This window comes from Toxotes jaculatrix, chromosome 16 (assembly GCF_017976425.1).
Source record: "Toxotes jaculatrix isolate fToxJac2 chromosome 16, fToxJac2.pri, whole genome shotgun sequence".
NCBI classification, from domain to species: Eukaryota; Metazoa; Chordata; class Actinopteri; family Toxotidae; genus Toxotes; species Toxotes jaculatrix.
This window is the reverse complement of record NC_054409.1, coordinates 4,253,028-4,278,388: the sequence shown is the minus strand read 5'-3', so window position 1 is coordinate 4,278,388 and position 25,361 is coordinate 4,253,028. Positions and strand designations below refer to the sequence as shown.

Here is a 25,361-nt window from a genome sequence, read left to right as displayed (position 1 = left end):
CTCTCTCTCTCTTAGCATCTCAGACCTATGTCAGTAGCAGTGCCTCTGTCAAAGAATACAAAAAAAAAAACACTAGACCTGTACACACATAAAGTCATGTATTCATGTAGTCATCTGTGAATGTGTGTTTGATGAGTGCAAAGTGAAAATGCTGCATGAACCTTGTTTTTGTAAAAGCTTCTCTTGTTTCCTTTGCTTCTTACAACTGTATATTTTTCAAGCATCATCTGTCATATTGAAGAAATAAGTTCATTCAGTAGCGTTATTTCTTTTTTTACTGTCATCATGTACACTTTTCTTGTCTCGAAGACGGCAGCATCCCCACCAAAGCCTAAAAATAAAGTATACCAGCGAAATGACAACATCTAGCACACATTTCTTCCACAAAGAAAGAGCAAAGTCGGACAGGGGAGCTCCCACTTGTGGCGCTCTATAAAGATGTTTGACTTTTCACCAACTCAAAAGGCTCAGCCATAAGGCCGAGCCAGCCAAAAATAACTTCAACTCATTGGTGTTCCTCTCCACGGAAGTCTTTAGTAAAAGGCGAAAGACTTGTGCGTTATGAAGAGAAACAAGAGTCAGAACAGGCCTGTCTCAGAGAGCAGCTGAGGACCCTAGTCGTCCCAGCTACCACCGTCGCGGTGCGCCTCCCTTGGCTTGCCGCGTGCTAAATCCCAGCCTCCCCTCCATTGCCCCCCCAGCATCTCCAGCCTGAAAAATCCAGGCCTGGCTTTTACATGGACACTACAAAGTCTGGGAAACGATCAGGCGTCTTCAGGGAGTCCGCGACCAATCATCGTAGCTGAAGTGCACTGTGTTGTTGAGCGGGGTTCCCTGGGTGATATCAGTAAATCAACTGACTGGTTGTGCACAATTCACTTGATCAAAACTTAGCCGCATTTTCCTTCAGCCACTGTAAAAGTTTGACTCCTAACTAAACGTGTGTGTCAGAGCTTGATTTTCTACAAAGCAAGAGAAAGGTGCACTGTTCCCGGCGGCACTGCAATGCCAGGTCGATGCGTGGAGTGAGCGGAGCAAGCTCCCTTTTCAGCTCCCTCTCCTAAAAATGGGTTTAATACGTTATCCCCATATAGGGGACATATCAGATATTAAACTGATAAGAACAGATACTACACTTGATCTTAGCCAAAAGGCCGAGAAGCGATGAGGCCCAAGCGTTTGACGTCCAAATCAAGCTCTTGGTACAACCGTCACTTGTCGCGGTGTCCCGTTTGTAAGCCAGCTTATCAATTGCCGCCACTTAGCAACTCCGCCCATCTGTCTGCTGTGTACTTTTCCCTGCCGCTATACAAAGATGTTTGACCTTTCACCAACTCAAAAGGCTCAGCCATACGGCAAACCGGCCAAAAATAGCTTCAACTCATTGCTGTTCCACACCAAAGCCTAGAAATAAAGCATACTAGAACAACATCTAGCACACATTTCTTCCACAAACAAGCAGCACAGTCGGACAGGAGAGCTCACACTTCATTTTGTCATGGAAAGGCCACGCCCACTTCCCCAATTCCAATGGGAACACGGGGAATTGTCATGACTAAACACGCCACTCTGTAGCGTACGCCAGAGAGCTTCTGCAGAGCAACACTGCCGCTTTGTGGACAGACTGCAAAAGCTGACATGTAACTCCAAATCAACAAAGCCACTTCACAAAATGGAGAGCCTTCAACAGGTTAGCGCATGGGCATTCCTGACACATTGTGTTTTCTTCTACACGCACGCAACAGGGGAGAGCGCGAACGCAGTCCCCCACTACCAGAAATTATGCAGTGGAGATTCCCACATTTGGGGAATTCGCAGGGGTCAGCACAGCCGGAGTGCAATGGCTGAGCCTCGCCCTGGGTGAACCACCTTGTTGATCATGGTATCTCCCCTGCCAGGTAAGTATGAGCTGCAGTTGGAAGAGAGCGGGTGGTGGTCACCAGGCACAGCGCTCTGGCTGACGGTGCCTACAATGCATAATCCCACATTTCAGCGCCTTGAGCATCAGCTCCCCTTTGTCTGTTACATTTATGGCTGAAAAGACACAAACACTGCTGCAAATAGGCTGCGGCGTGCGGCAAACGCGCTTTGTTGGATCTACCCATCATGCACTGCTCTGCCAAAAACAAAGGAACACTGTGTGAAATGCCACTAGTCAAGCTGTCTCTTGGGAAAGAAAGCAAAGGCCCACGTGGGACACTTTTCAAAACATTTGACTAAATGAACTAAACACTGACATGAACTACTAACATGTATTGACTCAGCGAAAACCTTGGAGCTGATCTGGACTTTCCTGTGGTTTCCTCTTGTCCTTGTAACAGCAGTAGCTCCTCCCTTCCTTGTCAATAATTGTGCAGAAATATCTGAGGGCTTCTTTCTTCCTAAATCATAAGCAAGTCCTGTCCAGTCCAACTGTTTCTGCTCCTGTTTGACTTCTGAACTTGTCTCTGGCTGTGTGTCCACTTACTGCAGCCTCTGACATCAGACTGTAGAATCTTGATACATCAAAGGCATCAAAGGACAAACACACGCTCACACATACCGGTACTTATATCTTTGTGAGGACACTCTCTGGCATAATGCTTTCCCTCGCCCTAACCTCTCTCTCTCTTAGCATCTCAGACCTATGTCAGTACCTGTGCCTCTGTCAAAGAATACAAAAAAAAAAAACACTAGACCTGTACACACATAAAGTCATGTATTCATGTAGTCATCTGTGAATGTGTGTTTGATGAGTGCAAAGTGAAAATGCTGCATGAACCTTGTTTTTGTAAAAGCTTCTCTTGTTTCCTTTGCTTCTTACAACTGTATATTTTTCAAGCATCATCTGTCATATTGAAGAAATAAGTTCATTCAGTAGCGTTATTTCTTTTTTTACTGTCATCATGTACACTTTTCTTGTCTCGAAGACGGCAGCATCCCCACCAAAGCCTAAAAATAAAGTATACCAGCGAAATGACAACATCTAGCACACATTTCTTCCGCAAAGAAAGAGCAAAGTCGGACAGGGGAGCTCCCACTTGTGGCGCTCTATAAAGATGTTTGACTTTTCACCAACTCAAAAGGCTCAGCCATAAGGCCGAGCCAGCCAAAAATAACTTCAACTCATTGGTGTTCCTCTCCACGGAAGTCTTTAGTAAAAGGCGAAAGACTTGTGCGTTATGAAGAGAAACAAGAGTCAGAACAGGCCTGTCTCAGAGAGCAGCTGAGGACCCTAGTCGTCCCAGCTACCACCGTCGCGGTGCGCCTCCCTTGGCTTGCCGCGTGCTAAATCCCAGCCTCCCCTCCATTGCCTCCCCCCCAGCATCTCCAGCCTGAAAAATCCAGGCCTGGCTTTTACATGGACACTACAAAGTCTGGGAAACGATCAGGCGTCTTCAGGGAGTCCGCGACCAATCATCGTAGCTGAAGTGCACTGTGTTGTTGAGCGGGGTTCCCTGGGTGATATCAGTAAATCAACTGACTGGTTGTGCACAATTCACTTGATCAAAACTTAGCCGCATTTTCCTTCAGCCACTGTAAAAGTTTGACTCCTAACTAAACGTGTGTGTCAGAGCTTGATTTTCTACAAAGCAAGAGAAAGGTGCACCGTTCCCGGCGGCACTGCAATGCCAGGTCGATGCGTGGAGTGAGCGGAGCAAGCTCCCTTTTCAGCTCCCTCTCCTAAAAATGGGTTTAATACGTTATCCCCATATAGGGGACATATCAGATATTAAACTGATAAGAACAGATACTACACTTGATCTTAGCCAAAAGGCCGAGAAGCGATGAGGCCCAAGCGTTTGACGTCCAAATCAAGCTCTTGGTACAACCGTCACTTGTCGCGGTGTCCCGTTTGTAAGCCAGCTTATCAATTGCCGCCACTTAGCAACTCCGCCCATCTGTCTGCTGTGTACTTTTCCCTGCCGCTATACAAAGATGTTTGACCTTTCACCAACTCAAAAGGCTCAGCCATACGGCAAAGCCGGCCAAAAATAGCTTCAACTCATTGCTGTTCCACACCAAAGCCTAGAAATAAAGCATACTAGAACAACATCTAGCACACATTTCTTCCACAAACAAGCAGCACAGTCGGACAGGAGAGCTCACACTTCATTTTGTCATGGAAAGGCCACGCCCACTTCCCCAATTCCAATGGGAACACGGGGAATTGTCATGACTAAACACGCCACTCTGTAGCGTACGCCAGAGAGCTTCTGCAGAGCAACACTGCCGCTTTGTGGACAGACTGCAAAAGCTGACATGTAACTCCAAATCAACAAAGCCACTTCACAAAATGGAGAGCCTTCAGCAGGTTAGCACATGGGCATTCCTGACACATTGTGTTTTCTTCTACACGCACGCAACAGGGGAGAGCGCGAACGCAGTCCCCCACTACCAGAAATTATGCAGTCGAGATTCCCACATTTGGGGAATTCGCAGGGGTCAGCACAGCCGGAGTGCAATGACTGAGCCTCGCCCTGGGTGAACCACCTTGTTGATCATGGTATCTCCCCTGCCAGGTAAGTATGAGCTGCAGCTGGAAGAGAGCGGGTGGTGGTCACCAGGCACAGCGCTCTGGCTGACGGTGCCTACAATGCATAATCCCACATTTCAGCGCCTTGAGCATCAGCTCCCCTTTGTCTGTTACATTTATGGCTGAAAAGACACAAACACTGCTGCAAATAGGCTGCGGCGTGCGGCAAACGCGCTTTGTTGGATCTACCCATCATGCACTGCTCTGCCAAAAACAAAGGAACACTGTGTGAAATGCCACTAGTCAAGCTGTCTCTTGGGAAAGAAAGCAAAGGCCCACGTGGGACACTTTTCAAAACATTTGACTAAATGAACTAAACACTGACATGAACTACTAACATGTATTGACTCAGCGAAAACCTTGGAGCTGATCTGGACTTTCCTGTGGTTTCCTCTTGTCCTTGTAACAGCAGTAGCTCCTCCCTTCCTTGTCAATAATTGTGCAGAAATATCTGAGGGCTTCCTTCTTCCTAAATCATAAGCAAGTCCTGTCCAGTCCAACTGTTTCTGCTCCTGTTTGACTTCTGAACTTGTCTCTGGCTGTGTGTCCACTTACTGCAGCCTCTGACATCAGACTGTAGAATCTTGATACATCAAAGGCATCAAAGGACAAACACACGCTCACACATACCGGTACTTATATCTTTGTGAGGACACTCTCTGGCATAATGCTTTCCCTCGCCCTAACCTCTCTCTCTCTTAGCATCTCAGACCTATGTCAGTACCTGTGCCTCTGTCAAAGAATACAAAAAAAAAAAAAAAACACTAGACCTGTACACACATAAAGTCATGTATTCATGTAGTCATCTGTGAATGTGTGTTTGATGAGTGCAAAGTGAAAATGCTGCATGAACCTTGTTTTTGTAAAAGCTTCTCTTGTTTCCTTTGCTTCTTACAACTGTATATTTTTCAAGCATCATCTGTCATATTGAAGAAATAAGTTCATTCAGTAGCGTTATTTCTTTTTTTACTGTCATCATGTACACTTTTCTTGTCTCGAAGACGGCAGCATCCCCACCAAAGCCTAAAAATAAAGTATACCAGCGAAATGACAACATCTAGCACACATTTCTTCCGCAAAGAAAGAGCAAAGTCGGACAGGGGAGCTCCCACTTGTGGCGCTCTATAAAGATGTTTGACTTTTCACCAACTCAAAAGGCTCAGCCATAAGGCCGAGCCAGCCAAAAATAACTTCAACTCATTGGTGTTCCTCTCCACGGAAGTCTTTAGTAAAAGGCGAAAGACTTGTGCGTTATGAAGAGAAACAAGAGTCAGAACAGGCCTGTCTCAGAGAGCAGCTGAGGACCCTAGTCGTCCCAGCTACCACCGTCGCGGTGCGCCTCCCTTGGCTTGCCGCGTGCTAAATCCCAGCCTCCCCTCCATTGCCTCCCCCCCAGCATCTCCAGCCTGAAAAATCCAGGCCTGGCTTTTACATGGACACTACAAAGTCTGGGAAACGATCAGGCGTCTTCAGGGAGTCCGCGACCAATCATCGTAGCTGAAGTGCACTGTGTTGTTGAGCGGGGTTCCCTGGGTGATATCAGTAAATCAACTGACTGGTTGTGCACAATTCACTTGATCAAAACTTAGCCGCATTTTCCTTCAGCCACTGTAAAAGTTTGACTCCTAACTAAACATGCGTGTCAGAGCTTGATTTTCTACAAAGCAAGAGAAAGGTGCACCGTTCCCGGCGGCACTGCAATGCCAGGTCGATGCGTGGAGTGAGCGGAGCAAGCTCCCTCTCCTAAAAATGGGTTTAATACGTTATCCCCATATAGGGAACATATCAGATATTAAACTGATAAGAACAGATACTACACTTGATCTTAGCCAAAAGGCCGAGAAGCGATGAGGCCCAAGCGTTTGACGTCCAAATCAAGCTCTTGGTACAACCGTCACTTGTCGCGGTGTCCCGTTTGTAAGCCAGCTTATCAATTGCCGCCACTTAGCAACTCCGCCCATCTGTCTGCTGTGTACTTTTCCCTGCCGCTATACAAAGATGTTTGACCTTTCACCAACTCAAAAGGCTCAGCCATACGGCAAACCGGCCAAAAATAGCTTCAACTCATTGCTGTTCCACACCAAAGCCTAGAAATAAAGCATACTAGAACAACATCTAGCACACATTTCTTCCACAAACAAGCAGCACAGTCGGACAGGAGAGCTCACACTTCATTTTGTCATGGAAAGGCCACGCCCACTTCCCCAATTCCAATGGGAACACGGGGAATTGTCATGACTAAACACGCCACTCTGTAGCGTACGCCAGAGAGCTTCTGCAGAGCAACACTGCCGCTTTGTGGACAGACTGCAAAAGCTGACATGTAACTCCAAATCAACAAAGCCACTTCACAAAATGGAGAGCCTTCAAGAGGTTAGCGCATGGGCATTCCTGACACATTGTGTTTTCTTCTACACGCACGCAACAGGGGAGAGCGCGAACGCAGTCCCCCACTACCAGAAATTATGCAGTCGAGATTCCCACATTTGGGGAATTCGCAGGGGTCAGCACAGCCGGAGTGCAATGGCTGAGCCTCGCCCTGGGTGAACCACCTTGTTGATCATGGTATCTCCCCTGCCAGGTAAGTATGAGCTGCAGTTGGAAGAGAGCGGGTGGTGGTCACCAGGCACAGCGCTCTGGCTGACGGTGCCTACAATGCATAATCCCACATTTCAGCGCCTTGAGCATCAGCTCCCCTTTGTCTGTTACATTTATGGCTGAAAAGACACAAACACTGCTGCAAATAGGCTGCGGCGTGCGGCAAACGCGCTTTGTTGGATCTACCCATCATGCACTGCTCTGCCAAAAACAAAGGAACACTGTGTGAAATGCCACTAGTCAAGCTGTCTCTTGGGAAAGAAAGCAAAGGCCCACGTGGGACACTTTTCAAAACATTTGACTAAATGAACTAAACACTGACATGAACTACTAACATGTATTGACTCAGCGAAAACCTTGGAGCTGATCTGGACTTTCCTGTGGTTTCCTCTTGTCCTTGTAACAGCAGTAGCTCCTCCCTTCCTTGTCAATAATTGTGCAGAAATATCTGAGGGCTTCTTTCTTCCTAAATCATAAGCAAGTCCTGTCCAGTCCAACTGTTTCTGCTCCTGTTTGACTTCTGAACTTGTCTCTGGCTGTGTGTCCACTTACTGCAGCCTCTGACATCAGACTGTAGAATCTTGATACATCAAAGGCATCAAAGGACAAACACACGCTCACACATACCGGTACTTATATCTTTGTGAGGACACTCTCTGGCATAATGCTTTCCCTCGCCCTAACCTCTCTCTCTCTTAGCATCTCAGACCTATGTCAGTACCTGTGCCTCTGTCAAAGAATACAAAAAAAAAAAACACTAGACCTGTACACACATAAAGTCATGTATTCATGTAGTCATCTGTGAATGTGTGTTTGATGAGTGCAAAGTGAAAATGCTGCATGAACCTTGTTTTTGTAAAAGCTTCTCTTGTTTCCTTTGCTTCTTACAACTGTATATTTTTCAAGCATCATCTGTCATATTGAAGAAATAAGTTCATTCAGTAGCGTTATTTCTTTTTTTACTGTCATCATGTACACTTTTCTTGTCTCGAAGACGGCAGCATCCCCACCAAAGCCTAAAAATAAAGTATACCAGCGAAATGACAACATCTAGCACACATTTCTTCCGCAAAGAAAGAGCAAAGTCGGACAGGGGAGCTCCCACTTGTGGCGCTCTATAAAGATGTTTGACTTTTCACCAACTCAAAAGGCTCAGCCATAAGGCCGAGCCAGCCAAAAATAACTTCAACTCATTGGTGTTCCTCTCCACGGAAGTCTTTAGTAAAAGGCGAAAGACTTGTGCGTTATGAAGAGAAACAAGAGTCAGAACAGGCCTGTCTCAGAGAGCAGCTGAGGACCCTAGTCGTCCCAGCTACCACCGTCGCGGTGCGCCTCCCTTGGCTTGCCGCGTGCTAAATCCCAGCCTCCCCTCCATTGCCTCCCCCCCAGCATCTCCAGCCTGAAAAATCCAGGCCTGGCTTTTACATGGACACTACAAAGTCTGGGAAACGATCAGGCGTCTTCAGGGAGTCCGCGACCAATCATCGTAGCTGAAGTGCACTGTGTTGTTGAGCGGGGTTCCCTGGGTGATATCAGTAAATCAACTGACTGGTTGTGCACAATTCACTTGATCAAAACTTAGCCGCATTTTCCTTCAGCCACTGTAAAAGTTTGACTCCTAACTAAACGTGTGTGTCAGAGCTTGATTTTCTACAAAGCAAGAGAAAGGTGCACCGTTCCCGGCGGCACTGCAATGCCAGGTCGATGCGTGGAGTGAGCGGAGCAAGCTCCCTTTTCAGCTCCCTCTCCTAAAAATGGGTTTAATACGTTATCCCCATATAGGGGACATATCAGATATTAAACTGATAAGAACAGATACTACACTTGATCTTAGCCAAAAGGCCGAGAAGCGATGAGGCCCAAGCGTTTGACGTCCAAATCAAGCTCTTGGTACAACCGTCACTTGTCGCGGTGTCCCGTTTGTAAGCCAGCTTATCAATTGCCGCCACTTAGCAACTCCGCCCATCTGTCTGCTGTGTACTTTTCCCTGCCGCTATACAAAGATGTTTGACCTTTCACCAACTCAAAAGGCTCAGCCATACGGCAAAGCCGGCCAAAAATAGCTTCAACTCATTGCTGTTCCACACCAAAACCTAGAAATAAAGCATACTAGAACAACATCTAGCACACATTTCTTCCACAAACAAGCAGCACAGTCGGACAGGAGAGCTCACACTTCATTTTGTCATGGAAAGGCCACGCCCACTTCCCCAATTCCAATGGGAACACGGGGAATTGTCATGACTAAACACGCCACTCTGTAGCGTACGCCAGAGAGCTTCTGCAGAGCAACACTGCCGCTTTGTGGACAGACTGCAAAAGCTGACATGTAACTCCAAATCAACAAAGCCACTTCACAAAATGGAGAGCCTTCAGCAGGTTAGCACATGGGCATTCCTGACACATTGTGTTTTCTTCTACACGCACGCAACAGGGGAGAGCGCGAACGCAGTCCCCCACTACCAGAAATTATGCAGTCGAGATTCCCACATTTGGGGAATTCGCAGAGGTCAGCACAGCCGGAGTGCAATGACTGAGCCTCGCCCTGGGTGAACCACCTTGTTGATCATGGTATCTCCCCTGCCAGGTAAGTATGAGCTGCAGCTGGAAGAGAGCGGGTGGTGGTCACCAGGCACAGCGCTCTGGCTGACGGTGCCTACAATGCATAATCCCACATTTCAGCGCCTTGAGCATCAGCTCCCCTTTGTCTGTTACATTTATGGCTGAAAAGACACAAACACTGCTGCAAATAGGCTGCGGCGTGCGGCAAACGCGCTTTGTTGGATCTACCCATCATGCACTGCTCTGCCAAAAACAAAGGAACACTGTGTGAAATGCCACTAGTCAAGCTGTCTCTTGGGAAAGAAAGCAAAGGCCCACGTGGGACACTTTTCAAAACATTTGACTAAATGAACTAAACACTGACATGAACTACTAACATGTATTGACTCAGCGAAAACCTTGGAGCTGATCTGGACTTTCCTGTGGTTTCCTCTTGTCCTTGCAACAGCAGTAGCTCCTCCCTTCCTTGTCAATAATTGTGCAGAAATATCTGAGGGCTTCCTTCTTCCTAAATCATAAGCAAGTCCTGTCCAGTCCAACTGTTTCTGCTCCTGTTTGACTTCTAAACTTGTCTCTGGCTGTGTGTCCACTTACTGCAGCCTCTGACATCAGACTGTAGAATCTTGATACACCAAAGGCATCAAAGGACAAACACACGCTCACACATACCGGTACTTATATCTTTGTGAGGACACTCTCTGGCATAATGCTTTCCCTCGCCCTAACCTCTCTCTCTCTTAGCATCTCAGACCTATGTCAGTACCTGTGCCTCTGTCAAAGAATACAAAAAAAAAAACACTAGACCTGTACACACATAAAGTCATGTATTCATGTAGTCATCTGTGAATGTGTGTTTGATGAGTGCAAAGTGAAAATGCTGCATGAACCTTGTTTTTGTAAAAGCTTCTCTTGTTTCCTTTGCTTCTTACAACTGTATATTTTTCAAGCATCATCTGTCATATTGAAGAAATAAGTTCATTCAGTAGCGTTATTTCTTTTTTTACTGTCATCATGTACACTTTTCTTGTCTCAAAGACGGCAGCATCCCCACCAAAGCCTAAAAATAAAGTATACCAGCGAAATGACAACATCTAGCACACATTTCTTCCGCAAAGAAAGAGCAAAGTCGGACAGGGGAGCTCCCACTTGTGGCGCTCTATAAAGATGTTTGACTTTTCACCAACTCAAAAGGCTCAGCCATAAGGCCGAGCCAGCCAAAAATAACTTCAACTCATTGGTGTTCCTCTCCACGGAAGTCTTTAGTAAAAGGCGAAAGACTTGTGCGTTATGAAGAGAAACAAGAGTCAGAACAGGCCTGTCTCAGAGAGCAGCTGAGGACCCTAGTCGTCCCAGCTACCACCGTCGCGGTGCGCCTCCCTTGGCTTGCCGCGTGCTAAATCCCAGCCTCCCCTCCATTGCCTCCCCCCCAGCATCTCCAGCCTGAAAAATCCAGGCCTGGCTTTTACATGGACACTACAAAGTCTGGGAAACGATCAGGCGTCTTCAGGGAGTCCGCGACCAATCATCGTAGCTGAAGTGCACTGTGTTGTTGAGCGGGGTTCCCTGGGTGATATCAGTAAATCAACTGACTGGTTGTGCACAATTCACTTGATCAAAACTTAGCCGCATTTTCCTTCAGCCACTGTAAAAGTTTGACTCCTAACTAAACATGCGTGTCAGAGCTTGATTTTCTACAAAGCAAGAGAAAGGTGCACCGTTCCCGGCGGCACTGCAATGCCAGGTCGATGCGTGGAGTGAGCGGAGCAAGCTCCCTTTTCAGCTCCCTCTCCTAAAAATGGGTTTAATACGTTATCCCCATATAGGGGACATATCAGATATTAAACTGATAAGAACAGATACTACACTTGATCTTAGCCAAAAGGCCGAGAAGCGATGAGGCCCAAGCGTTTGACGTCCAAATCAAGCTCTTGGTACAACCGTCACTTGTCGCGGTGTCCCGTTTGTAAGCCAGCTTATCAATTGCCGCCACTTAGCAACTCCGCCCATCTGTCTGCCGTGTACTTTTCCCTGCCGCTATACAAAGATGTTTGACCTTTCACCAACTCAAAAGGCTCAGCCATACGGCAAAGCCGGCCAAAAATAGCTTCAACTCATTGCTGTTCCACACCAAAGCCTAGAAATAAAGCATACTAGAACAACATCTAGCACACATTTCTTCCACAAACAAGCAGCACAGTCGGACAGGAGAGCTCACACTTCATTTTGTCATGGAAAGGCCACGCCCACTTCCCCAATTCCAATGGGAACACGGGGAATTGTCATGACTAAACACGCCACTCTGTAGCGTACGCCAGAGAGCTTCTGCAGAGCAACACTGCCGCTTTGTGGACAGACTGCAAAAGCTGACATGTAACTCCAAATCAACAAAGCCACTTCACAAAATGGAGAGCCTTCAGCAGGTTAGCACATGGGCATTCCTGACACATTGTGTTTTCTTCTACACGCACGCAACAGGGGAGAGCGCGAACGCAGTCCCCCACTACCAGAAATTATGCAGTCGAGATTCCCACATTTGGGGAATTCGCAGGGGTCAGCACAGCCGGAGTGCAATGACTGAGCCTCGCCCTGGGTGAACCACCTTGTTGATCATGGTATCTCCCCTGCCAGGTAAGTATGAGCTGCAGCTGGAAGAGAGCGGGTGGTGGTCACCAGGCACAGCGCTCTGGCTGACGGTGCCTACAATGCATAATCCCACATTTCAGCGCCTTGAGCATCAGCTCCCCTTTGTCTGTTACATTTATGGCTGAAAAGACACAAACACTGCTGCAAATAGGCTGCGGCGTGCGGCAAACGCGCTTTGTTGGATCTACCCATCATGCACTGCTCTGCCAAAAACAAAGGAACACTGTGTGAAATGCCACTAGTCAAGCTGTCTCTTGGGAAAGAAAGCAAAGGCCCACGTGGGACACTTTTCAAAACATTTGACTAAATGAACTAAACACTGACATGAACTACTAACATGTATTGACTCAGCGAAAACCTTGGAGCTGATCTGGACTTTCCTGTGGTTTCCTCTTGTCCTTGTAACAGCAGTAGCTCCTCCCTTCCTTGTCAATAATTGTGCAGAAATATCTGAGGGCTTCCTTCTTCCTAAATCATAAGCAAGTCCTGTCCAGTCCAACTGTTTCTGCTCCTGTTTGACTTCTGAACTTGTCTCTGGCTGTGTGTCCACTTACTGCAGCCTCTGACATCAGACTGTAGAATCTTGATACATCAAAGGCATCAAAGGACAAACACACGCTCACACATACCGGTACTTATATCTTTGTGAGGACACTCTCTGGCATAATGCTTTCCCTCGCCCTAACCTCTCTCTCTCTTAGCATCTCAGACCTATGTCAGTACCTGTGCCTCTGTCAAAGAATACAAAAAAAAAAAAAACACTAGACCTGTACACACATAAAGTCATGTATTCATGTAGTCATCTGTGAATGTGTGTTTGATGAGTGCAAAGTGAAAATGCTGCATGAACCTTGTTTTTGTAAAAGCTTCTCTTGTTTCCTTTGCTTCTTACAACTGTATATTTTTCAAGCATCATCTGTCATATTGAAGAAATAAGTTCATTCAGTAGCGTTATTTCTTTTTTTACTGTCATCATGTACACTTTTCTTGTCTCGAAGACGGCAGCATCCCCACCAAAGCCTAAAAATAAAGTATACCAGCGAAATGACAACATCTAGCACACATTTCTTCCGCAAAGAAAGAGCAAAGTCGGACAGGGGAGCTCCCACTTGTGGCGCTCTATAAAGATGTTTGACTTTTCACCAACTCAAAAGGCTCAGCCATAAGGCCGAGCCAGCCAAAAATAACTTCAACTCATTGGTGTTCCTCTCCACGGAAGTCTTTAGTAAAAGGCGAAAGACTTGTGCGTTATGAAGAGAAACAAGAGTCAGAACAGGCCTGTCTCAGAGAGCAGCTGAGGACCCTAGTCGTCCCAGCTACCACCGTCGCGGTGCGCCTCCCTTGGCTTGCCGCGTGCTAAATCCCAGCCTCCCCTCCATTGCCTCCCCCCCAGCATCTCCAGCCTGAAAAATCCAGGCCTGGCTTTTACATGGACACTACAAAGTCTGGGAAACGATCAGGCGTCTTCAGGGAGTCCGCGACCAATCATCGTAGCTGAAGTGCACTGTGTTGTTGAGCGGGGTTCCCTGGGTGATATCAGTAAATCAACTGACTGGTTGTGCACAATTCACTTGATCAAAACTTAGCCGCATTTTCCTTCAGCCACTGTAAAAGTTTGACTCCTAACTAAACATGCGTGTCAGAGCTTGATTTTCTACAAAGCAAGAGAAAGGTGCACCGTTCCCGGCGGCACTGCAATGCCAGGTCGATGCGTGGAGTGAGCGGAGCAAGCTCCCTCTCCTAAAAATGGGTTTAATACGTTATCCCCATATAGGGGACATATCAGATATTAAACTGATAAGAACAGATACTACACTTGATCTTAGCCAAAAGGCCGAGAAGCGATGAGGCCCAAGCGTTTGACGTCCAAATCAAGCTCTTGGTACAACCGTCACTTGTCGCGGTGTCCCGTTTGTAAGCCAGCTTATCAATTGCCGCCACTTAGCAACTCCGCCCATCTGTCTGCTGTGTACTTTTCCCTGCCGCTATACAAAGATGTTTGACCTTTCACCAACTCAAAAGGCTCAGCCATACGGCAAACCGGCCAAAAATAGCTTCAACTCATTGCTGTTCCACACCAAAGCCTAGAAATAAAGCATACTAGAACAACATCTAGCACACATTTCTTCCACAAACAAGCAGCACAGTCGGACAGGAGAGCTCACACTTCATTTTGTCATGGAAAGGCCACGCCCACTTCCCCAATTCCAATGGGAACACGGGGAATTGTCATGACTAAACACGCCACTCTGTAGCGTACGCCAGAGAGCTTCTGCAGAGCAACACTGCCGCTTTGTGGACAGACTGCAAAAGCTGACATGTAACTCCAAATCAACAAAGCCACTTCACAAAATGGAGAGCCTTCAAGAGGTTAGCGCATGGGCATTCCTGACACATTGTGTTTTCTTCTACACGCACGCAACAGGGGAGAGCGCGAACGCAGTCCCCCACTACCAGAAATTATGCAGTCGAGATTCCCACATTTGGGGAATTCGCAGGGGTCAGCACAGCCGGAGTGCAATGGCTGAGCCTCGCCCTGGGTGAACCACCTTGTTGATCATGGTATCTCCCCTGCCAGGTAAGTATGAGCTGCAGTTGGAAGAGAGCGGGTGGTGGTCACCAGGCACAGCGCTCTGGCTGACGGTGCCTACAATGCATAATCCCACATTTCAGCGCCTTGAGCATCAGCTCCCCTTTGTCTGTTACATTTATGGCTGAAAAGACACAAACACTGCTGCAAATAGGCTGCGGCGTGCGGCAAACGCGCTTTGTTGGATCTACCCATCATGCACTGCTCTGCCAAAAACAAAGGAACACTGTGTGAAATGCCACTAGTCAAGCTGTCTCTTGGGAAAGAAAGCAAAGGCCCACGTGGGACACTTTTCAAAACATTTGACTAAATGAACTAAACACTGACATGAACTACTAACATGTATTGACTCAGCGAAAACCTTGGAGCTGATCTGGACTTTCCTGTGGTTTCCTCTTGTCCTTGTAACAGCAGTAGCTCCTCCCTTCCTTGTCAATAATTGTGCAGAAATATCTGAGGGCTTCTTTCTTCCTAAATCATAAGCAAGTCCTGTCCAGTCCAACTGTTTCTGCTCCTGTTTGACTTCTGAACTTGTCTCTGGCTGTGTGTCCACTTACTGCAGCCTCTGACATCAGACTGTAGAATCTTGATACATCAAAGGCATCAAAGGACAAACACACGCTCACACATACCGGTACTTATATCTTTGTGAGGACACTCTCTGGCATAATGCTTTCCCTCGCCCTAACCTCTCTCTCTCTTAGCATCTCAGACCTATGTCAGTACCTGTGCCTCTGTCAAAGAATACAAAAAAAAAAAACACTAGACCTGTACACACATAAAGTCATGTATTCATGTAGTCATCTGTGAATGTGTGTTTGATGAGTGCAAAGTGAAAATGCTGCATGAACCTTGTTTTTGTAAAAGCTTCTCTTGTTTCCTTTGCTTCTTACAACTGTATATTTTTCAAGCATCATCTGTCATATTGAAGAAATAAGTTCATTCAGTAGCGTTATTTCTTTTTTTACTGTCATCATGTACACTTTTCTTGTCTCGAAGACGGCAGCATCCCCACCAAAGCCTAAAAATAAAGTATACCAGCGAAATGACAACATCTAGCACACATTTCTTCCGCAAAGAAAGAGCAAAGTCGGACAGGGGAGCTCCCACTTGTGGCGCTCTATAAAGATGTTTGACTTTTCACCAACTCAAAAGGCTCAGCCATAAGGCCGAGCCAGCCAAAAATAACTTCAACTCATTGGTGTTCCTCTCCACGGAAGTCTTTAGTAAAAGGCGAAAGACTTGTGCGTTATGAAGAGAAACAAGAGTCAGAACAGGCCTGTCTCAGAGAGCAGCTGAGGACCCTAGTCGTCCCAGCTACCACCGTCGCGGTGCGCCTCCCTTGGCTTGCCGCGTGCTAAATCCCAGCCTCCCCTCCATTGCCTCCCCCCCAGCATCTCCAGCCTGAAAAATCCAGGCCTGGCTTTTACATGGACACTACAAAGTCTGGGAAACGATCAGGCGTCTTCAGGGAGTCCGCGACCAATCATCGTAGCTGAAGTGCACTGTGTTGTTGAGCGGGGTTCCCTGGGTGATATCAGTAAATCAACTGACTGGTTGTGCACAATTCACTTGATAAAAACTTAGCCGCATTTTCCTTCAGCCACTGTAAAAGTTTGACTCCTAACTAAACGTGTGTGTCAGAGCTTGATTTTCTACAAAGCAAGAGAAAGGTGCACCGTTCCCGGCGGCACTGCAATGCCAGGTCGATGCGTGGAGTGAGCGGAGCAAGCTCCCTTTTCAGCTCCCTCTCCTAAAAATGGGTTTAATACGTTATCCCCATATAGGGGACATATCAGATATTAAACTGATAAGAACAGATACTACACTTGATCTTAGCCAAAAGGCCGAGAAGCGATGAGGCCCAAGCGTTTGACGTCCAAATCAAGCTCTTGGTACAACCGTCACTTGTACTTTTCCCTGCCGCTATACAAAGATGTTTGACCTTTCACCAACTCAAAAGGCTCAGCCATACGGCAAACCGGCCAAAAATAGCTTCAACTCATTGCTGTTCCACACCAAAGCCTAGAAATAAAGCATACTAGAACAACATCTAGCACACATTTCTTCCACAAACAAGCAGCACAGTCGGACAGGAGAGCTCACACTTCATTTTGTCATGGAAAGGCCACGCCCACTTCCCCAATTCCAATGGGAACACGGGGAATTGTCATGACTAAACACGCCACTCTGTAGCGTACGCCAGAGAGCTTCTGCAGAGCAACACTGCCGCTTTGTGGACAGACTGCAAAAGCTGACATGTAACTCCAAATCAACAAAGCCACTTCACAAAATGGAGAGCCTTCAGCAGGTTAGCACATGGGCATTCCTGACACATTGTGTTTTCTTCTACACGCACGCAACAGGGGAGAGCGCGAACGCAGTCCCCCACTACCAGAAATTATGCAGTCGAGATTCCCACATTTGGGGAATTCGCAGGGGTCAGCACAGCCGGAGTGCAATGGCTGAGCCTCGCCCTGGGTGAACCACCTTGTTGATCATGGTATCTCCCCTGCCAGGTAAGTATGAGCTGCAGCTGGAAGAGAGCGGGTGGTGGTCACCAGGCACAGCGCTCTGGCTGACGGTGCCTACAATGCATAATCCCACATTTCAGCGCCTTGAGCATCAGCTCCCCTTTGTCTGTTACATTTATGGCTGAAAAGACACAAACACTGCTGCAAATAGGCTGCGGCGTGCGGCAAACGCGCTTTGTTGGATCTACCCATCATGCACTGCTCTGCCAAAAACAAAGGAACACTGTGTGAAATGCCACTAGTCAAGCTGTCTCTTGGGAAAGAAAGCAAAGGCCCACGTGGGACACTTTTCAAAACATTTGACTAAATGAACTAAACACTGACATGAACTACTAACATGTATTGACTCAGCGAAAACCTTGGAGCTGATCTGGACTTTCCTGTGGTTTCCTCTTGTCCTTGTAACAGCAGTAGCTCCTCCCTTCCTTGTCAATAATTGTGCAGAAATATCTGAGGGCTTCTTTCTTCCTAAATCATAAGCAAGTCCTGTCCAGTCCAACTGTTTCTGCTCCTGTTTGACTTCTGAACTTGTCTCTGGCTGTGTGTCCACTTACTGCAGCCTCTGACATCAGACTGTAGAATCTTGATACATCAAAGGCATCAAAGGACAAACACACGCTCACACATACCGGTACTTATATCTTTGTGAGGACACTCTCTGGCATAATGCTTTCCCTCGCCCTAACCTCTCTCTCTCTTAGCATCTCAGACCTATGTCAGTAGCAGTGCCTCTGTCAAAGAATACAAAAAAAAAAAAACACTAGACCTGTACACACATAAAGTCATGTATTCATGTAGTCATCTGTGAATGTGTGTTTGATGAGTGCAAAGTGAAAATGCTGCATGAACCTTGTTTTTGTAAAAGCTTCTCTTGTTTCCTTTGCTTCTTACAACTGTATATTTTTCAAGCATCATCTGTCATATTGAAGAAATAAGTTCATTCAGTAGCGTTATTTCTTTTTTTACTGTCATCATGTACACTTTTCTTGTCTCGAAGACGGCAGCATCCCCACCAAAGCCTAAAAATAAAGTATACCAGCGAAATGACAACATCTAGCACACATTTCTTCCGCAAAGAAAGAGCAAAGTCGGACAGGGGAGCTCCCACTTGTGGCGCTCTATAAAGATGTTTGACTTTTCACCAACTCAAAAGGCTCAGCCATAAGGCCGAGCCAGCCAAAAATAACTTCAACTCATTGGTGTTCCTCTCCACGGAAGTCTTTAGTAAAAGGCGAAAGACTTGTGCGTTATGAAGAGAAACAAGAGTCAGAACAGGCCTGTCTCAGAGAGCAGCTGAGGACCCTAGTCGTCCCAGCTACCACCGTCGCGGTGCGCCTCCCTTGGCTTGCCGCGTGCTAAATCCCAGCCTCCCCTCCATTGCCCCCCCAGCATCTCCAGCCTGAAAAATCCAGGCCTGGCTTTTACATGGACACTACAAAGTCTGGGAAACGATCAGGCGTCTTCAGGGAGTCCGCGACCAATCATCGTAGCTGAAGTGCACTGTGTTGTTGAGCGGGGTTCCCTGGGTGATATCAGTAAATCAACTGACTGGTTGTGCACAATTCACTTGATCAAAACTTAGCCGCATTTTCCTTCAGCCACTGTAAAAGTTTGACTCCTAACTAAACATGCGTGTCAGAGCTTGATTTTCTACAAAGCAAGAGAAAGGTGCACCGTTCCCGGCGGCACTGCAATGCCAGGTCGATGCGTGGAGTGAGCGGAGCAAGCTCCCTTTTCAGCTCCCTCTCCTAAAAATGGGTTTAATACGTTATCCCCATATAGGGGACATATCAGATATTAAACTGATAAGAACAGATACTACACTTGATCTTAGCCAAAAGGCCGAGAAGCGATGAGGCCCAAGCGTTTGACGTCCAAATCAAGCTCTTGGTACAACCGTCACTTGTCGCGGTGTCCCGTTTGTAAGCCAGCTTATCAATTGCCGCCACTTAGCAACTCCGCCCATCTGTCTGCTGTGTACTTTTCCCTGCCGCTATACAAAGATGTTTAACCTTTCACCAACTCAAAAGGCTCAGCCATACGGCAAACCGGCCAAAAATAGCTTCAACTCATTGCTGTTCCACACCAAAGCCTAGAAATAAAGCATACTAGAACAACATCTAGCACACATTTCTTCCACAAACAAGCAGCACAGTCGGACAGGAGAGCTCACACTTCATTTTGTCATGGAAAGGCCACGCCCACTTCCCCAATTCCAATGGGAACACGGGGAATTGTCATGACTAAACACGCCACTCTGTAGCGTACGCCAGAGAGCTTCTGCAGAGCAACACTGCCGCTTTGTGGACAGACTGCAAAAGCTGACATGTAACTCCAAATCAACAAAGCCACTTCACAAAATGGAGAGCCTTCAACAGGTTAGCGCATGGGCATTCCTGACACATTGTGTTTTCTTCTACACGCACGCAACAGGGGAGAGCGCGAACGCAGTCCCCCACTACCAGAAATTATGCAGTCGAGATTCCCACATTTGGGGAATTCGCAGGGGTCAGCACAGCCGGAGTGCAATGGCTGAGCCTCGCCCTGGGTGAACCACCTTGTTGATCATGGTATCTCCCCTGCCAGGTAAGTATGAGCTGCAGCTGGAAGAGAGCGGGTGGTGGTCACCAGGCACAGCGCTCTGGCTGACGGTGCCTACAATGCATAATCCCACATTTCAGCGCCTTGAGCATCAGCTCCCCTTTGTCTGTTACATTTATGGCTGAAAAGACACAAACACTGCTGCAAATAGGCTGCGGCGTGCGGCAAACGCGCTTTGTTGGATCTACCCATCATGCACTGCTCTGCCAAAAACAAAGGAACACTGTGTGAAATGCCACTAGTCAAGCTGTCTCTTGGGAAAGAAAGCAAAGGCCCACGTGGGACACTTTTCAAAACATTTGACTAAATGAACTAAACACTGACATGAACTACTAACATGTATTGACTCAGCGAAAACCTTGGAGCTGATCTGGACTTTCCTGTGGTTTCCTCTTGTCCTTGTAACAGCAGTAGCTCCTCCCTTCCTTGTCAATAATTGTGCAGAAATATCTGAGGGCTTCTTTCTTCCTAAATCATAAGCAAGTCCTGTCCAGTCCAACTGTTTCTGCTCCTGTTTGACTTCTGAACTTGTCTCTGGCTGTGTGTCCACTTACTGCAGCCTCTGACATCAGACTGTAGAATCTTGATACATCAAAGGCATCAAAGGACAAACACACGCTCACACATACCGGTACTTATATCTTTGTGAGGACACTCTCTGGCATAATGCTTTCCCTCGCCCTAACCTCTCTCTCTCTTAGCATCTCAGACCTATGTCAGTAGCAGTGCCTCTGTCAAAGAATACAAAAAAAAAAAAACACTAGACCTGTACACACATAAAGTCATGTATTCATGTAGTCATCTGTGAATGTGTGTTTGATGAGTGCAAAGTGAAAATGCTGCATGAACCTTGTTTTTGTAAAAGCTTCTCTTGTTTCCTTTGCTTCTTACAACTGTATATTTTTCAAGCATCATCTGTCATATTGAAGAAATAAGTTCATTCAGTAGCGTTATTTCTTTTTTTACTGTCATCATGTACACTTTTCTTGTCTCGAAGACGGCAGCATCCCCACCAAAGCCTAAAAATAAAGTATACCAGCGAAATGACAACATCTAGCACACATTTCTTCCGCAAAGAAAGAGCAAAGTCGGACAGGGGAGCTCCCACTTGTGGCGCTCTATAAAGATGTTTGACTTTTCACCAACTCAAAAGGCTCAGCCATAAGGCCGAGCCAGCCAAAAATAACTTCAACTCATTGGTGTTCCTCTCCACGGAAGTCTTTAGTAAAAGGCGAAAGACTTGTGCGTTATGAAGAGAAACAAGAGTCAGAACAGGCCTGTCTCAGAGAGCAGCTGAGGACCCTAGTCGTCCCAGCTACCACCGTCGCGGTGCGCCTCCCTTGGCTTGCCGCGTGCTAAATCCCAGCCTCCCCTCCATTGCCCCCCCAGCATCTCCAGCCTGAAAAATCCAGGCCTGGCTTTTACATGGAGACTACAAAGTCTGGGAAACGATCAGGCGTCTTCAGGGAGTCCGCGACCAATCATCGTAGCTGAAGTGCACTGTGTTGTTGAGCGGGGTTCCCTGGGTGATATCAGTAAATCAACTGACTGGTTGTGCACAATTCACTTGATAAAAACTTAGCCGCATTTTCCTTCAGCCACTGTAAAAGTTTGACTCCTAACTAAACATGCGTGTCAGAGCTTGATTTTCTACAAAGCAAGAGAAAGGTGCACCGTTCCCGGCGGCACTGCAATGCCAGGTCGATGCGTGGAGTGAGCGGAGCAAGCTCCCTTTTCAGCTCCCTCTCCTAAAAATGGGTTTAATACGTTATCCCCATATAGGGGACATATCAGATATTAAACTGATAAGAACAGATACTACACTTGATCTTAGCCAAAAGGCCGAGAAGCGATGAGGCCCAAGCGTTTGACGTCCAAATCAAGCTCTTGGTACAACCGTCACTTGTCGCGGTGTCCCGTTTGTAAGCCAGCTTATCGATTGCCGCCACTTAGCAACTCCGCCCATCTGTCTGCCGTGTACTTTTCCCTGCCGCTATACAAAGATGTTTGACCTTTCACCAACTCAAAAGGCTCAGCCATACGGCAAAGCCGGCCAAAAATAGCTTCAACTCATTGCTGTTCCACACCAAAGCCTAGAAATAAAGCATACTAGAAGAACATCTAGCACACATTTCTTCCACAAACAAGCAGCACAGTCGGACAGGAGAGCTCACACTTCATTTTGTCATGGAAAGGCCACGCCCACTTCCCCAATTCCAACGGGAACACGGGGAATTGTCATGACTAAACACGCCACTCTGTAGCGCACGCCAGAGAGCTTCTGCAGAGCAACACTGCCGCTTTGTGGACAGACTGCAAAAGCTGACATGTAACTCCAAATCAACAAAGCCACTTCACAAAACGGAGAGCCTTCAGCAGGTTAGCACATGGGCATTCCTGACACATTGTGTTTTCTTCTACACGCACGCAACAGGGGAGAGCGCGAACGCAGTCCCCCACTACCAGAAATTATGCAGTCGAGATTCCCACATTTGGGGAATTCGCAGGGGTCAGCACAGCCGGAGTGCAATGACTGAGCCTCGCCCTGGGTGAACCACCTTGTTGATCATGGTATCTCCCCTGCCAGGTAAGTATGAGCTGCAGCTGGAAGAGAGCGGGTGGTGGTCACCAGGCACCGCGCTCTGGCTGACGGTGCCTACAATGCATAATCCCACATTTCAGCGCCTTGAGCATCAGCTCCCCTTTGTCTGTTACATTTATGGCTGAAAAGACACAAACACTGCTGCAAATAGGCTGCGGCGTGCGGCAAACGCGCTTTGTTGGATCTACCCATCATGCACTGCTCTGCCAAAAACAAAGGAACACTGTGTGAAATGCCACTAGTCAAGCTGTCTCTTGGGAAAGAAAGCAAAGGCCCACGTGGGACACTTTTCAAAACATTTGACTAAATGAACTAAACACTGACATGAACTACTAACATGTATTGACTCAGCGAAAACCTTGGAGCTGATCTGGACTTTCCTGTGGTTTCCTCTTGTCCTTGTAACAGCAGTAGCTCCTCCCTTCCTTGTCAATAATTGTGCAGAAATATCTGAGGGCTTCTTTCTTCCTAAATCATAAGCAAGTCCTGTCCAGTCCAACTGTTTCTGCTCCTGTTTGACTTCTGAACTTGTCTCTGGCTGTGTGTCCACTTACTGCAGCCTCTGACATCAGACTGTAGAATCTTGATACATCAAAGGCATCAAAGGACAAACACACGCTCACACATACCGGTACTTATATCTTTGTGAGGACACTCTCTGGCATAATGCTTTCCCTCGCCCTAACCTCTCTCTCTCTTAGCATCTCAGACCTATGTCAGTACCAGTGCCTCTGTCAAAGAATACAAAAAAAAAAAAAAAAACACTAGACCTGTACACACATAAAGTCATGTATTCATGTAGTCATCTGTGAATGTGTGTTTGATGAGTGCAAAGTGAAAATGCTGCATGAACCTTGTTTTTGTAAAAGCTTCTCTTGTTTCCTTTGCTTCTTACAACTGTATATTTTTCAAGCATCATCTGTCATATTGAAGAAATAAGTTCATTCAGTAGCGTTATTTCTTTTTTTACTGTCATCATGTACACTTTTCTTGTCTCAAAGACGGCAGCATCCCCACCAAAGCCTAAAAATAAAGTATACCAGCAAAATGACAACATCTAGCACATATTTCTTCCGCAAAGAAAGAGCAAAGTCGGACAGGGGAGCTCCCACTTGTGGCGCTCTATAAAGATGTTTGACTTTTCACCAACTCAAAAGGCTCAGCCATAAGGCCGAGCCAGCCAAAAATAACTTCAACTCATTGGTGTTCCTCTCCACGGAAGTCTTTAGTAAAAGGCGAAAGACTTGTGCTTTATGAAGAGAAACAAGAGTCAGAACAGGCCTGTCTCAGAGAGCAGCTGAGGACCCTAGTCGTCCCAGCTACCACCGTCGCGGTGTGCCTCCCTTGGCTTGCCGCGTGCTAAATCCCAGCCTCCCCTCCATTGCCCCCCCAGCATCTCCAGCCTGAAAAATCCAGGCCTGGCTTTTACATGGAGACTACAAAGTCTGGGAAACGATCAGGCGTCTTCAGGGAGTCCGCGACCAATCATCGTAGCTGAAGTGCACTGTGTTGTTGAGCGGGGTTCCCTGGGTGATATCAGTAAATCAACTGACTGGTTGTGCACAATTCACTTGATAAAAACTTAGCCGCATTTTCCTTCAGCCACTGTAAAAGTTTGACTCCTAACTAAACATGCGTGTCAGAGCTTGATTTTCTACAAAGCAAGAGAAAGGTGCACCGTTCCCGGCGGCACTGCAATGCCAGGTCGATGCGTGGAGTGAGCGGAGCAAGCTCCCTTTTCAGCTCCCTCTCCTAAAAATGGGTTTAATACGTTATCCCCATATAGGGGACATATCAGATATTAAACTGATAAGAACAGATACTACACTTGATCTTAGCCAAAAGGCCGAGAAGCGATGAGGCCCAAGCGTTTGACGTCCAAATCAAGCTCTTGGTACAACCGTCACTTGTCGCGGTGTCCCGTTTGTAAGCCAGCTTATCGATTGCCGCCACTTAGCAACTCCGCCCATCTGTCTGCCGTGTACTTTTCCCTGCCGCTATACAAAGATGTTTGACCTTTCACCAACTCAAAAGGCTCAGCCATACGGCAAAGCCGGCCAAAAATAGCTTCAACTCATTGCTGTTCCACACCAAAGCCTAGAAATAAAGCATACTAGAAGAACATCTAGCACACATTTCTTCCACAAACAAGCAGCACAGTCGGACAGGAGAGCTCACACTTCATTTTGTCATGGAAAGGCCACGCCCACTTCCCCAATTCCAACGGGAACACGGGGAATTGTCATGACTAAACACGCCACTCTGTAGCGCACGCCAGAGAGCTTCTGCAGAGCAACACTGCCGCTTTGTGGACAGACTGCAAAAGCTGACATGTAACTCCAAATCAACAAAGCCACTTCACAAAACGGAGAGCCTTCAGCAGGTTAGCACATGGGCATTCCTGACACATTGTGTTTTCTTCTACACGCACGCAACAGGGGAGAGCGCGAACGCAGTCCCCCACTACCAGAAATTATGCAGTCGAGATTCCCACATTTGGGGAATTCGCAGGGGTCAGCACAGCCGGAGTGCAATGACTGAGCCTCGCCCTGGGTGAACCACCTTGTTGATCATGGTATCTCCCCTGCCAGGTAAGTATGAGCTGCAGCTGGAAGAGAGCGGGTGGTGGTCACCAGGCACCGCGCTCTGGCTGACGGTGCCTACAATGCATAATCCCACATTTCAGCGCCTTGAGCATCAGCTCCCCTTTGTCTG

The 25,361-nt window shown here is 47.1% G+C and overlaps 28 non-coding genes and 2 pseudogenes across 28 annotated transcripts; all 30 read right to left on the bottom strand.

The window, feature by feature from the left end:
* Window positions 1-466: 466 nt before the first annotated feature.
* Window positions 467-581, bottom strand: LOC121196143. Its single transcript, XR_005895621.1, has one exon. It is a non-coding gene; the product is annotated as a U5 spliceosomal RNA (small nuclear RNA).
* A 394-nt stretch (window positions 582-975) lies between these two features.
* Window positions 976-1,166, bottom strand: LOC121196671. Its single transcript, XR_005896114.1, has one exon. It is a non-coding gene; the product is annotated as a U2 spliceosomal RNA (small nuclear RNA).
* A 576-nt stretch (window positions 1,167-1,742) lies between these two features.
* LOC121196429 lies at window positions 1,743-1,906 on the bottom strand. The gene has a single exon (XR_005895891.1). It is a non-coding gene; the product is annotated as a U1 spliceosomal RNA (small nuclear RNA).
* Window positions 1,907-3,066: 1,160 nt separating this feature from the next.
* LOC121196142 lies at window positions 3,067-3,181 on the bottom strand. The gene has a single exon (XR_005895620.1). It is a non-coding gene; the product is annotated as a U5 spliceosomal RNA (small nuclear RNA).
* Window positions 3,182-3,578: 397 nt separating this feature from the next.
* Window positions 3,579-3,769, bottom strand: LOC121196614. The gene has a single exon (XR_005896060.1). It is a non-coding gene; the product is annotated as a U2 spliceosomal RNA (small nuclear RNA).
* Window positions 3,770-4,346: 577 nt separating this feature from the next.
* On the bottom strand, window positions 4,347-4,510 carry LOC121196399. The gene has a single exon (XR_005895862.1). It is a non-coding gene; the product is annotated as a U1 spliceosomal RNA (small nuclear RNA).
* A 1,164-nt stretch (window positions 4,511-5,674) lies between these two features.
* Window positions 5,675-5,789, bottom strand: LOC121196141. The gene has a single exon (XR_005895619.1). It is a non-coding gene; the product is annotated as a U5 spliceosomal RNA (small nuclear RNA).
* A 397-nt stretch (window positions 5,790-6,186) lies between these two features.
* LOC121196701 lies at window positions 6,187-6,365 on the bottom strand (annotated as a pseudogene).
* A 576-nt stretch (window positions 6,366-6,941) lies between these two features.
* Window positions 6,942-7,105, bottom strand: LOC121196279. Its single transcript, XR_005895748.1, has one exon. It is a non-coding gene; the product is annotated as a U1 spliceosomal RNA (small nuclear RNA).
* A 1,160-nt stretch (window positions 7,106-8,265) lies between these two features.
* Window positions 8,266-8,380, bottom strand: LOC121196140. Its single transcript, XR_005895618.1, has one exon. It is a non-coding gene; the product is annotated as a U5 spliceosomal RNA (small nuclear RNA).
* A 397-nt stretch (window positions 8,381-8,777) lies between these two features.
* LOC121196613 lies at window positions 8,778-8,968 on the bottom strand. The gene has a single exon (XR_005896059.1). It is a non-coding gene; the product is annotated as a U2 spliceosomal RNA (small nuclear RNA).
* Window positions 8,969-9,545: 577 nt separating this feature from the next.
* On the bottom strand, window positions 9,546-9,709 carry LOC121196418. Its single transcript, XR_005895881.1, has one exon. It is a non-coding gene; the product is annotated as a U1 spliceosomal RNA (small nuclear RNA).
* Window positions 9,710-10,868: 1,159 nt separating this feature from the next.
* On the bottom strand, window positions 10,869-10,983 carry LOC121196138. Its single transcript, XR_005895616.1, has one exon. It is a non-coding gene; the product is annotated as a U5 spliceosomal RNA (small nuclear RNA).
* A 397-nt stretch (window positions 10,984-11,380) lies between these two features.
* On the bottom strand, window positions 11,381-11,571 carry LOC121196612. The gene has a single exon (XR_005896058.1). It is a non-coding gene; the product is annotated as a U2 spliceosomal RNA (small nuclear RNA).
* A 577-nt stretch (window positions 11,572-12,148) lies between these two features.
* Window positions 12,149-12,312, bottom strand: LOC121196396. The gene has a single exon (XR_005895860.1). It is a non-coding gene; the product is annotated as a U1 spliceosomal RNA (small nuclear RNA).
* A 1,162-nt stretch (window positions 12,313-13,474) lies between these two features.
* On the bottom strand, window positions 13,475-13,589 carry LOC121196137. The gene has a single exon (XR_005895615.1). It is a non-coding gene; the product is annotated as a U5 spliceosomal RNA (small nuclear RNA).
* Window positions 13,590-13,986: 397 nt separating this feature from the next.
* LOC121196699 lies at window positions 13,987-14,165 on the bottom strand (annotated as a pseudogene).
* Window positions 14,166-14,741: 576 nt separating this feature from the next.
* LOC121196278 lies at window positions 14,742-14,905 on the bottom strand. Its single transcript, XR_005895747.1, has one exon. It is a non-coding gene; the product is annotated as a U1 spliceosomal RNA (small nuclear RNA).
* Window positions 14,906-16,065: 1,160 nt separating this feature from the next.
* On the bottom strand, window positions 16,066-16,180 carry LOC121196136. Its single transcript, XR_005895614.1, has one exon. It is a non-coding gene; the product is annotated as a U5 spliceosomal RNA (small nuclear RNA).
* Window positions 16,181-16,577: 397 nt separating this feature from the next.
* LOC121196611 lies at window positions 16,578-16,768 on the bottom strand. Its single transcript, XR_005896057.1, has one exon. It is a non-coding gene; the product is annotated as a U2 spliceosomal RNA (small nuclear RNA).
* A 504-nt stretch (window positions 16,769-17,272) lies between these two features.
* LOC121196277 lies at window positions 17,273-17,436 on the bottom strand. The gene has a single exon (XR_005895746.1). It is a non-coding gene; the product is annotated as a U1 spliceosomal RNA (small nuclear RNA).
* Window positions 17,437-18,597: 1,161 nt separating this feature from the next.
* Window positions 18,598-18,712, bottom strand: LOC121196135. Its single transcript, XR_005895613.1, has one exon. It is a non-coding gene; the product is annotated as a U5 spliceosomal RNA (small nuclear RNA).
* Window positions 18,713-19,106: 394 nt separating this feature from the next.
* LOC121196610 lies at window positions 19,107-19,297 on the bottom strand. Its single transcript, XR_005896056.1, has one exon. It is a non-coding gene; the product is annotated as a U2 spliceosomal RNA (small nuclear RNA).
* A 576-nt stretch (window positions 19,298-19,873) lies between these two features.
* Window positions 19,874-20,037, bottom strand: LOC121196276. The gene has a single exon (XR_005895745.1). It is a non-coding gene; the product is annotated as a U1 spliceosomal RNA (small nuclear RNA).
* Window positions 20,038-21,198: 1,161 nt separating this feature from the next.
* Window positions 21,199-21,313, bottom strand: LOC121196134. The gene has a single exon (XR_005895612.1). It is a non-coding gene; the product is annotated as a U5 spliceosomal RNA (small nuclear RNA).
* A 394-nt stretch (window positions 21,314-21,707) lies between these two features.
* Window positions 21,708-21,898, bottom strand: LOC121196608. Its single transcript, XR_005896054.1, has one exon. It is a non-coding gene; the product is annotated as a U2 spliceosomal RNA (small nuclear RNA).
* Window positions 21,899-22,475: 577 nt separating this feature from the next.
* Window positions 22,476-22,639, bottom strand: LOC121196395. Its single transcript, XR_005895859.1, has one exon. It is a non-coding gene; the product is annotated as a U1 spliceosomal RNA (small nuclear RNA).
* Window positions 22,640-23,804: 1,165 nt separating this feature from the next.
* Window positions 23,805-23,919, bottom strand: LOC121196228. The gene has a single exon (XR_005895701.1). It is a non-coding gene; the product is annotated as a U5 spliceosomal RNA (small nuclear RNA).
* Window positions 23,920-24,313: 394 nt separating this feature from the next.
* Window positions 24,314-24,504, bottom strand: LOC121196607. Its single transcript, XR_005896053.1, has one exon. It is a non-coding gene; the product is annotated as a U2 spliceosomal RNA (small nuclear RNA).
* Window positions 24,505-25,081: 577 nt separating this feature from the next.
* Window positions 25,082-25,245, bottom strand: LOC121196394. The gene has a single exon (XR_005895858.1). It is a non-coding gene; the product is annotated as a U1 spliceosomal RNA (small nuclear RNA).
* Between the last annotated feature and the right edge of the window lie 116 nt (window positions 25,246-25,361).